Source organism: Rhinolophus sinicus, linkage group LG10 (genome assembly GCF_036562045.2).
Source record: "Rhinolophus sinicus isolate RSC01 linkage group LG10, ASM3656204v1, whole genome shotgun sequence".
Taxonomy (NCBI): Eukaryota; Metazoa; Chordata; class Mammalia; order Chiroptera; family Rhinolophidae; genus Rhinolophus; species Rhinolophus sinicus.
The window spans coordinates 26,133,662-26,146,732 of record NC_133759.1 but is presented as its reverse complement, the minus strand read 5'-3'; positions in this window follow the sequence as shown (position 1 = coordinate 26,146,732).

Below are 13,071 nucleotides of genomic sequence, written 5' to 3'. Positions count from 1 at the left end.
TTTTAAAGCAACCATGAATAAATGTAAAAAATAAAATTAAAAAGTATAACTGATATATTAATGAAAGAGATAAAATGGAATTATATGAAATGCTCAATTAAAACCCCAAAAGACAAAAAAAAAAAGGTGTGGAAGACAAAAATAGGAACAAGGAACAATAGCAACAGTAGTAACAGAAAACAGTAACAAATATGGCAGATATTAATCCAACTATATCAATAATCACTTTGAACATCAGTAGTCTAAATGCACCAAATCAAAGAGATTGTCAGAGTGGACCAATAAATTAAACCTGACTATATGCTAACTAGAAGAAGCCCACTTTAAATATAAAGACATATATAGATCAAAAGTAAATGGATGGAGAAAGATACAGCAAGCTATAACACTAATCAAAAGAAAACAGGGAAAGCTATATTAATTTCAGACAGAGTAGATTTCAAACCAAGAAACGTTATCAGGACCAAGAGAGGCATTACATAATAACAAAAGGGTCAGTTCTCCAAGAGGACAGAAAATCCTTAAGCTAACAACAGCACATTTGATAAAATCCCACCCATTTTCATGATAAAAATCATTCAACAAACTAGGAATAAAAGGTAAATGTCTCAACATGATGAAGAGCATTTATAAAAAACAAAAACAATGAAACCAAAACCAAAAAACCTCACCACTAACATCATACTCAATGGTGAAAGATTGAAAACTTTTCCTCTAAGGTAAGGACAAAAACAAGAATGCCTATTTTTGCCACCCTAATCAGAATTGTACTGGAAGTCCTACTGAGATGAATTAGAAAAGAAAGAGAAATAGAAGGCATCCAAATTGGAAAGGAAAAACTAATACTATCTCCATTCACGGTTACATACATACACATAGATATAGATATAGATATAGATATAGATATAGATATAGATATAGATATAGATATAGATATAGATATAGATATAGATATAGATATAGATATAGATATAGATATAGATATAGATAGATATAGATATCCATCCATATATATATATATCCATATATGTGTGTGTGTGTGTGTGTATATATATATATTCATATTCCTCAAGAATCCACCAAAAAACCCCAGGAACTATTAGAGATAATAAATTCAGCAAAGTTGCAGGATACAAATAAACACACAAAATCAGTTGTATTTCTACACAAAAGAACAACTAAACAGTAAGAACAGAACTTCAAAACAAGCTATAAACTGATAGAACTGCAAGGATATATAGATGAATCCACTATAATAGTTGGAGACATCAACACCTCTCTGTCAGAAATGGACAGATCTGGCAGGCAGAAAATCATTAAGGTCATAGTTGAACACAACAATATCATCAATCAACTGGATATGATATATCTATAGACTACTTCATTCAACAACAGCAGAAAACATAGTCTTCTCAAGTTCACATGGGACATTCACCAAGATAGATCACATTGTGGCCCATAAAACACACCATCACAAATTTAAAACGAGACAAATCATAAAATGTAGGCTCTTAGACTACAATGGAATTAAAATAAAAATCAATAACAGAAAAATAGCTGCAAAATCCCCAAATACTTGGATATTAAACATCACTCTTCTAAACAGCACATAGGTCAAAGAACCCTCTAGACAACTTAAAAAACACCGGGGCAAGGTATGTATTGACTATGAAGAAGTTTCTGAGTAGGATTTCGATTTTATTTAAGTCTCATTTTTCTCCTCAATGTTCCATTTCTTTTTTCGCAATATTGGCATTTTATATTTTAACAAAAATGTACCTAATTCAACCATATTTTTATGAAGTAATATTGTCAAAGGTTTTCAGATGTATTAGGCTCTTTAAGGAACCAGATTTTAGGATTTTTAAGTCATTGCTATTAGGTTTTAGATCATTATGTGTTTCTATATTTTTCATACAAATTATTGTACTTTTTTGTTTTGTTTGTGTTGTAATTTTTATAGATTCTATATCTAAACAATCAGCTCATTTGAACTCTTTCCCCTTTTATTTAAATTTTTAGCCTTATTAATGTACAATGTGATGACTGTAGTTAACACTACTCTGTGAAACATAGAAAAGTCGTTAAGAGAGTAGATCCTAAAAGCTGTCATCACAAGATTTTTTTCTTTCCTTTTCCTTTTCATTGTATCAATGACATGATAGCTGTTAACGAAATATATTGTGCTAATCATTTCACAATATACGCAAATCAAACCATCATGCTATACACCTGAAACTCATAAAGTGGTGTATGTCAATTTTTTCTCAGTAAAACTGGGACAAAAATAATTAGATATGTAGCATTCAGAGTTGTTCTCACTTGCTCCTACTTTCTTATTTTTCCCTGAGTTAGTGATGAAATAATATTGAACTATTTTATGCCTAAATTCATTTGTATGTATATTCAAACTTTTATTTCTCATATACACAAATCTCATATAGATATCTCTTGTATCTATCCAAAATTCAAATTGTAATGTGCAAACTCTTCTATAAAACATTTTTCAAGACTGTTCTTTGAATGAAATGAATGTCATCCATACTCTTGCCTCTGAACCCGCTACCCTGTTATAATGTGTTTCTCTTTTTTGTCTGCTTTTATGAAAACAACCACTCCCAGAGCTTAGCTCAAGTTATTCTTCTTTGAAGGACTTGTTCTTTCTCGTTTTATTCTTTCTTACTACCTATCCACATTTAAATTCTTGTGTTGCTTTCATAATATTTACTTGGTACATGTGCTTTCTTGTTTTGTCAATCTCTTTTTGTATGTGTCTTCTCTATCTAAGAGAAAGCTCTACTTTTCTACCACTGAGGGGAAGGACAGTTTTCCTATCTGTAATATATATATATATATACACACACACACATATATATATATATATATTATTTCCTATCTGTAATATATATGTGTATATATATATATATATATATTCGATTCATTTATTCAACATTATGTGTGTGTGTATACATGAATCGAATATATGAATCGAATATATTAATGATAATTTTAGCATATGCATATTCTTTTTTATTATAATTTATTGTTGTGACAATGGTCAACAAAATTATATAAGTTTCAAGTGTACAATTTTATAATACATCATCTATATATCACATTGTGTGTTCACCACCCAGAGTCAGTTCTCCTTCCAGCACCATATATTTGACCCCCTTTACCATCTTTTATACTCCCCTCCCCCCTTACCCTCTGGTAACAACTAAACTGTTGTCTGAGTCTATGAGCTTTTGTTTCTTTATTTGTTTGCCTTGTTCCTTTGTTGCCTTCAGTTTTATATCCCACATATGAGTGAAGTCATATGGTTCTTGACTTTTCCTGTCTGACTTATTACACTTAGCATAATAATCTCAAGATCCATCCATGTTGTTGCAATAGCAATATTTCATCTTTTCTTGTGGTAGAATGTAAATTGGCACAGCTGCTATGGAACAGTATAGAGGTTCCTCAAAAAATTAAGAATGAAATTACTGTATTACCCAGCAATCCCTCTCCTGGGTATCTACCCAAAAAATCTGAAAACATTTATCTGTAAAGATATATGTGCTCCGATGTTCACTGCAGCATTATTTATGGTGGCCAAGTGTCCTTCTACTGATGATTAGATAAAGAAGATGTGGTATATATACACCATGCATATTCTTTAGGAATAGGTTGCTCATATCCTTATTCTCTGAATTTTTAAAAGATTTATCTACAGGATTTTGTATCACTGAAATTGCTCAGTCATATTTTTGGCTTACGAAAACCAACGTAGGAGATACATTGACCCTATTTAAAGTTTGTTTCCCAGAGCTCACATTCTGCCCCACAAATAGCGAAAGCTACATTAACTGTGTGTAGTTAGTTGTTCTTGGTGATGGTACATTTTGCTATTGCAGTTTGTATTCAAGTCTTTTCCTTATTTGAGGAAATGGGCATTATTTCCTTTCAAGGGTATTTGCATTTTAACCAGAAGAAAATAAAATTAGAGTAATAATGGTTTGAGAAATGTTAAGTAGCAGGCTGCAGATTTTTAAGGGGGTTGTATAAACTACTTCCATTTATATTCTTCTGTTGCAAAGGAAGACCTAACACCATAAAAGAGTAGTGACATTGGGCTGATAATCCAGGTCCAATGAAGGAGATAATAAATTACTGCTACAAGCTCTCATTAGGTAAAAATTCTTCCTATTCAAGTTTGTTGTCTTTAAGTTAAATTGATCAGTCATGATATTGAACCTCACCTGGTATAGCTGTGAGTCCTTGGTGTGATGGGAACATGAGTTAAGTGTAGTGTTTTCTATGGCAGTTCTGTTAAGCCCATCCTTAACACTCCTATTCCCATATTAGCAACATGGGAAGCAGTGTTTTCTTTCCACCGTTATTATGTTTGACCCTCGTACCCGGAATGGAAGCAAAAAAGCCCTTAGTCCTTGCTGCTCTTCTCTCATTCGTTTGGTAACTTGAGACCAAACCTAAGGTGCTTAGGAGATCCCCCTCAACTCAGAAAAAGCTATGTTTGAATTCAATCTGGTATTACAATGTTTACTGAGGCTCTTTAGAGTCAAAACATATTTAAAAAATTAGTTGAAGTGTCGTTATTACAGTTGTGTCTCTATTCTAATGCTATGATTATTTCTGAAATTGGTTCCATTGCTAAAATTTCAACCTTAAAAAGACTGAATAGATATTTAGATTTTCAATGGATATTTAGATTTTTGCCTTCTGTGTGATTTATGTTTCTGCTTGTATATGAGTTTCTTAAACAACGTCAGATTGCAGTGCGGGACTTCTGTAGATGGCTGTGGATTCTTACTCTGTGAAAACTAAAAAGAGAGTAGGTTTACATTTTCATTTACCTTCTCTCTTTTTTCAGTTCATTTACTTTGTCTAACATGGTAATGAAATACTCTCCTTTGTGAAGGTTCTATATACACAGCCCTAAATTAAAGGTGATAATTGTTTTCTGTGGCAAAGTTTCAAAATATGAGAAAAGTTCTCCAAAATAGACTTGGAGAAAAGAAATGAAATGTTATATTTGAACACCCGTAAGCACATTTTTCTTCATCAAAAAGAAAATGGTTAGAAAAAAATAAGCTTAAAAGTTAGCCTAAAACAGATTAATTTTAATTAAGGCTCAGAGAAAGATGACAAGTATATTGAAAAATGACTTTCTTTTCTTTGCTTTCCTTTTCATTTCCTTTCATGGTTTATGCTTGAGGTCAGAAGATTTTCTAGGCTTCAGTAGATGCTCATTATGGAGTAAAAAATGTTTCAGGTATTCCAAGTAAGGATCTGCTAGTATTGGGAAAGGTGGATGATACATACTTACCCAGACTTCACAATTGTTTTAGTCTAACATATTTATTCATTGAGCAATTGCTAACCCAAAGACACTGATCTATGTATCATAAATACTACAGAGAGGGATCAACTTCAAAAACATACAGTGCTATTGACATGAATGTACATAGTCTATGTAAGTGGAGGCAGGGAACTGGGTTAGAAGTTCATGACAGGTAAAGAAGTGAACGAGGCTTCAAGACGACCAATGAATACTGCAGTGCCCAGAGGGGGTGCTACATCCACATGGGCCTTTTAAACCTGGAACTAAAGTATACAGGGGAAAGGAAACTATGGAGGGGGACCAAAGTTTTGTCATCCCAAAATATGCCTTTTGGGATATTGATTTTAAGCTGGTTATTATTAAGAAACAAGAGTCAGAAAGAACCTTTCATTTACCCCTTTACCTGCCTAAAGGAAATCAGATAGAAAAATCTTGCATATTCATCGGAGCATTTTTATATTAAGTGTGTCAAACAGGGAGCAATCTAGTGAAGCCTGTTTGTTAAACTCCTCTCTGTGTCCCATTGTTTCTTGGGGGCTCTGCAAGAATTTGTTTACCACATGCTTGCTCTTTTTCATCTATCTGTGAATTGCCTATTTTCCCTGTGAAATCCCAGACCCCTGCCTCTCTCTCCTTTATTCAGAATGGCATGTAAACCTCAAATGCTCAGTGTGTTCTTGGGTCTCATATTCTTATGGCACCCCCATATGTATATATGTAACAAATTTGAACGTTGTCTCCTATTACTCTATTTAATATTTATTTGATTATTAGTCCAGCCAGATGAACTTCTAAGAGTGGGAGAAAAATTATTTTTGTGCCCTCATACTACTATTGATTAAGCACCTACTATGAGTTCAGCACTTTGGTGAGTGATTGATATATGCTTTCTCATTTAATTTTCACAGTAGTTATATGAAATAGACATTACCCCAGATGAGAAAACTGAGACTCAAAATGAATATATAATTCCCTCTAGTAGATGTCACTAATTACAATCTATGTATTTCAACATGGTTTCTGTGCTGTCAGTGAGACAAAAAGTGAAAAGAGATAAAATTGCTGGTGATTCTTTTATGTATTTATTATGCATATGCCACTTTATTATAATACTATACTCTTCAGCAAGAAATCTCAACCATTTATCTATTATAAGATATATCATGGCAGGTAATGTTTAGAGTTAAGAACATTCTTCCAGAGATATAATCAGAACTATCCCCTTTCCCCTCCCCCCAAAAAAACACCTTAATTTTGAAAAAATAAGTCAAACTTACTGAAGTTAGATTCAACAGTTAGATTCAAAATTTTGGAACGTTTGCTCTATCACTCCTTTTCTATTTCTTTCACTCTCTCTTTCCCTCTTTCCCTCCCTCCCTCACTCCCTCGCTCCCTCCCTCCCTCCCTCTCTTCCTCCCTCTCTCCCTTTCTCCCTCTGTCTGTTGTCTTATAAAACATCCTATAATCATGTTTTTTGATTATATCCTCATGATTAGATTCAGGAGAAACATATTTTTTTTTTTGGGCAAGAACACCACATAGGTGAGATTATTTACTTTCCATTGTATCATATTGGAGGCATATGATATCTGTTTGATTCATAAATGGCCATTCTAACTTTTGTCTCCGAGTTTAGATGAATTCTACCACGTATCTCCCTTATAAAAGAAACTTTTCCCCTTTTATAAGTAATAGTCTATGGGGCATATGACATGAAACTTAATGAACAAATATTTTGTTTCCCAATAACTTTTCGCTCACCAACTTTTGCATTTATTGGATGCCCTTTGCCCGAATCAAATATACATTATAGTTGTGTAATGGTGATTCTGAAATTCTAACATTTCTGCCATATATTTCAGATGGCATATAGCAATGTGCTTTGGGGTTTATAATATATGTAAGAATAAAGTTTATGACAATTATAGCACATGGTCAAGAAGAAAAAACTGAACTATATTATTGCAAGTTTGCTATATGTGCAGTAATATAGTATCACTTAAACTAGATTATAATAAATTAAAGATACACAATATGAATCCTAAAATGACCATTAAAATAACAATAAAAATAATTATAAATGAGAGGCCAGAAAAGGGAATTCACTGAAGTCATTTTTAAAAAAATCAGTTAATCCAAAAGAAGGCAGAAAAAAGGGGGAAAAACACAAATTATTGCAGGTGGTTCAAGACATAGGAAAATCTTAAAATCATATTCTCTCATGGACACAACGAATCAATAGTAACAAATGAAAAAATTGTTCTGAAAAAGACATGAAAACTAGCTGAACAGTTTCTTCAAATCAGCAAAGGACAAAAGGGCCACACTGAGGCAGGTCGGAGAGGCTAATATGCAATCTCACCACAAACCCCACCCTTGGCACAGCCACCCACAATCTGGAGGGAACTCACAATTCTGGCACTTCTCTCTGTGGAGCAAAGGGTTTATACCTCAGACTAGGCACCCCAGCTTTAAAGACCTGCACATGAGAAACAAGCCCCTGAAACATCTGGCTTTGAAAATCAACAGGGCTTGCTTCCATGAGATCCAAAAGGCCTTAGCGAACTGAGAAACTGCTTTTAAAGGGTTTGTGCACAGACTCACTCATCTCAGGGCCCAAAACAAAGCAGTAGTTTGAAAACCTCCCAGACTATATGTGATGGTGATTCTTTTGTTAATCTTATAGCATCTGTCAAAGGCATAGAGGTCTATTGACATACTCTGCAGGGACAGAGTCACTACTAGGTATCATTTTTGTGTGTTCCCTCTACCTTGTTAAAGCCAGTAAGCACAATTTTTTTTTTTCTTCCTCACTGGGGACCATCTTCATGCTTTCCTGCTTAGTCACACTCCAGTGTCAGATCTACCAAAGGAGAGCTTTCACATATATGTCTAGTGCCCCAGTGTTTGCAGCTGTGGCTCAGGAAACACCCCTTGATTGCCTGCCTCTGGAGGTCAAGGGGCTTGCATTCCTGGGTCCCATGGAGTTGTAACAATTGACGAGATAGTTCTTGGCAGCCTACCACCCCTAGAGCACTACACAGAGACCATACTGAAATACAGCCCCAGTCTTTCTGAGAAAGAGGCCTATTTGTGTGTCCAAGCACTTTGGCCTGATCAGGATTCTGGTCTGGCCTATGGAGGTGCTCTCAGGGAGTGGAGGCCAGTGGATGCAGTCTTTGGGCTTACCCTCTGCCGCACTCCAGCTTGCTGGGATCTCCCAGAAAGGAGCTTACACACTTGTCTGTTGCTCTAATTTTTGCAACTGCTTCCAGGGGACACCTGTACATCACCTGGCTCAGGTGGCCAATGGAGAAAGAGTTCTTAAGCAGTCTCCACCCTCTGGGTATATACAGCAAGAAGCAAAAGACCCAGGAGCTCAGTCTTCCTGTGAAGGAAGCCTATTAGCTTATTATCACAGTTGCAGACTCAGGAGAAAGCTTCTAATTAAACACTCATCTGAGAGCTGATTGTATACCTTTCCAGAGACCTTGGAATATGAGTGCTATCTTTGTACATGCCCTCTTCCATCTTCCAGAGCACCAATACCTATTGCAGGAGAGCTCCATCACGTGTCTGGTGCCCCCAGGTTTCACATCTAAAAGCAGAAGTATACACGTTTTTCTCAAGTACACGTGTGATATTCTTCAGGATAGACCATATGTTAGGCCACAAAGCAAGTCTTAATAAATTTAAATCATACCAAGCATCAATAGTATGAAACTAGAAATCAATAACGTGAATAAAACTAGAAAATTCACAAATATGTGGAGATTTAACAACATGCTTCTGAACAACCAATGAGTCAACGAAAAAAAAAATCAAAGGAGAAATCAAGAAACGTACTTTGAGACAAATGAAAACTGATTTGATGCAGTAAAGGCAGTTCTAAGAGGGAAGTTCATAGCGATAAGTATCTACCTCAAGAAACAAGGGAAAAAACCTCAAATGCACAACCTAACTTTATATTGCAAAGGACTAGAAAAAGAAGAAGAAACAAAGCCCAAAGTTAGTAGAATAAAGGAATAACAATGATCATAGTAGCAATAAATGAAATAGAGACTGAGAGGACAGTAGAAAAGATTAATGAAACTAAGAGCTGGTTCTTTGAAAAATAAATAAAATCAACAAACCTTTAGTTAGACTCACCAAGACAAACAAAGCAAAACAAAACAAAAAACAGAAAACAGAGAGGGCTTACATAAATATCGAGAATGAAAGAGGAGATGTTACAATTGATACCACAAAAATAAGAGACTACTATGATCAGAAGAGACTACTTTCAACAATTATACGTGAACAGGTAGGATAACCTAGAAGAAATGGATAAATTCCTAGAAACACACAACCTTCCAGAATTGAATCATGAAGATATAGAAATTTGGAATAGACAAATTACTAGTAAAGAGATTGAATCGGTAATCAAAAACATCCCAACAAACAAAAGTCTGGTACCAGACAGCTTCTATGGTAAATTATAACAAATTCCTAAATGAATTAATATCATTTTTTCCTCAAATTCAAAAAAGAAGAGAATGGAATGCTTCCTAACTCATTTTATAAGGCCAGCATTACTCTGATAACAAAATCAGACAAGTAGACCACATACACAAAGAAAAAATTATAGGCCAATATCCCTGATAAACACAGATGCAAAAATTCACAACAAAGTATTAGCAAACTGATTCATCAATACTTTGAAGAATAATATACCACAATCACGTGGGATTTATTCTAGGGATACAAGAATAGTTCAACATTTGTAAATGATCAGTGTGATACACCACATTAACAAAATGAAGGATAAAAATCATATGATCATCTCAATAGATGCAGAAAAAGCATTTGACAAAATTCAACATCCATTTATGATAAAAACTCTCAATAAATTAAACACAGAGGAAATGCACCTCAAAATAATAAAGACCATATAAAAAAGGCCACGGCTAACATAACTCTCAACAATGAACTACGGAAAGCCTTTCCTCTAAAAACTCAGGAGCAAGACAAGAATGTCCATTCTCACTACTTTTATTCAATATAGGATAGTGAGTCCTATCTAGAGCAATTAGAAAAGAAAGAAAAAAACATAAATGAAATAAAGGGCATCAAAATTGGAAAGGGAGAATTGAAACTGTCACTATTTGTAGATAATATAATATTTCTTGAGAAAGAACAAAGATGGAGGCATTATGCAATCTGATGTTGAAGATTCTAAAGATTCCACCAAAAAACAGTTAGGATAAATGAGTTCAGTAACTGTGCAGGATACAAAAATCAATATACATGCTCTGTTGTGTTTCTATATACTAACAGTGAACTATCAGAAAGAGAAATTAACAAGCAAACAACCCCATTGATAATTGCATCAAAAAAAGACTGAACACCTAGGTAGGAATAAATTTAATCAAGAAGGTGAGGTACCTGTACATTTAAAAGTATAAAACATTGATGACAGAAATTGAAGAAGACACAAATAAATGGAAAGATATACATGCTCATGGATTAGATTTAATGTTGTTAAAATGTTCATACTGCCTAACACAATCTACAGATTCAATGCAGTCTCTATCCAAATTTCAATGGCATTTTTCACAGAATTAAAACACACAATTCTAAAATTTGTATGGAACCACAAAAGACCCCAATTAGCCAAAGAAATTCTTGAGAAAGAAGAACAAAGATAGAGGCATTATGCAATCTGATTTCAAACTATATTACAAAGCTATAGTAATCAAAACGGTATGGCAAAACAGACACATAGATCAATGAAATAGAATCGAGAGCTCAGAAAATAATCCCAAGAATATGTGGTCAATTCATTTACAACAAAGTATGAGAGGATATACAATGGGGAAAGGACACGGTCTTCCGTAAATGGTGTTGGGAAAATTGGACAGCCATATACAAAATAATGAAATGAGAACACTGTCTTACATCATATACAAAATTAACCCTAAAGGGAGTGAAGACTTAAATGTAAGACCTGAATTCATAAAATCCTAGAAGAAAACATAGGCAGTAAGCTCCTTAACATTGGTCTTAATGATTACATTTTGGATTTGACACCAAAGGCAACAAAAGGAAAAATAAACAAGGTGGACTAAATCAACACACCCCTCACCCCCCTCCCAAAAACAAACAAACAAAAAAAAACTTCTGCAAAGCAAAGGAAACCATCAGTAAAATGAAAAAACAGCCTATTGAATGGGAAAAAATATTTGCAAATCACATATCTGATAAGGGGTAAATATTCAAATTATATAAAGAACTCATACAACTCAATGGCAAAACAACAACAACAACAAAAACAACAACAACAAAAACCACCAAACAAACATACAATTTAAAAATGGGCATAGGGTCTAAATAGACATTTTTCTAAAGAAGACATACAAACTGCCAATAGGCACATGAAAAAATGCTCAACATCACTAATCATCATGGAATTGCAAATAAAAACCACAACGCGATAATACCTCATGCCTGTTAGGGTTGTTATTATAAAAAAGACAAGAAATAACAAGTGCTGGCAAGGATGTGGAGAAAAAAGAGGCATTGTGCACTATTAATGGGAATGTAAACTGCTTCAGTCACTATGAAAAACAGCATGGAGTTTCCTCAAAAAAAAATACAAATAAAGCTACCATATAATCTAGCAATTCCACTTCTTGATATTTATTCAGAGGAAACAAAAGCAGTAATTTGAAAAAATATATCTACCCCCATATTTGTTGCAGCATTATTTACAATAGCGAAGATATGGAAACAGCCTACGTGTCTTTCTACGGATAAAGAAAATGTGGTGTATATATAGAATGGAATACTTAATCAGCCATGAAAAGAATGAAGCCTTGCCATTTGCAACAACATGGAAAGATTGTGAAGAAATTATGCTAAGTGAAATAAGTCAGACAGAGAAAGACAAATACCAACTGATGTCACTTATATGTGGAATCTAAACAACAACAAAAAAACAAAGTCATAGCTACAGAGAACCGATTAATTGGTGGTTAATGAGAGAGTGGATCTTAAACTCTTCATCACAAGAAAAAAAAAAAGAAAAAATCTGTAACTATGAATGGTGACTGATGTTAGCTAGACTTATTGTGGTAATCAATTTGCAATGTGTACAAATATTGAATCAGTATGTTGCACACCTGAAACTAATTTTATATGCCAATTATACCTCAACTGAAAAAGTAGAAACGGCATAAGTGTAAACCAAATAAAATGATGATAGATTTAAAGCTAATCATATCAATAATCAAATTTAATGTGAATGACATAAACACCCCAGTTAAATGACAGAGATTGTTGTGTTGGATAAATTCACAAGATTCAACTATATGCTGCTTACAAGAAACTTTAGATATAAAGACACGAATAGGCTAAACCTAAAAGGATGGGAAAACATATACTATGCTAACAGTAATCAAAACAATACTAAAGTGACTATATTAATATCAGACAAAGGAGAGTGCACAGTAAAGAATATTAGTGAGGTAAAGAATATAATTTCATAATCATAAAGGGATCAACTTATTAATATAACAGCATTTTTAAAAAAAATTACGAAAGTAACACTGCTTCAATATACGAAAGGAAAAAAAATTATAAAACTTCAAGGAAAAGAAGACAAATCCACAATTACAGTTACAAATTGCAATGCTGCGTTCTCAATAAATGAACAGGTAAAATTATCAAGAGTCTGAGAAACTTGA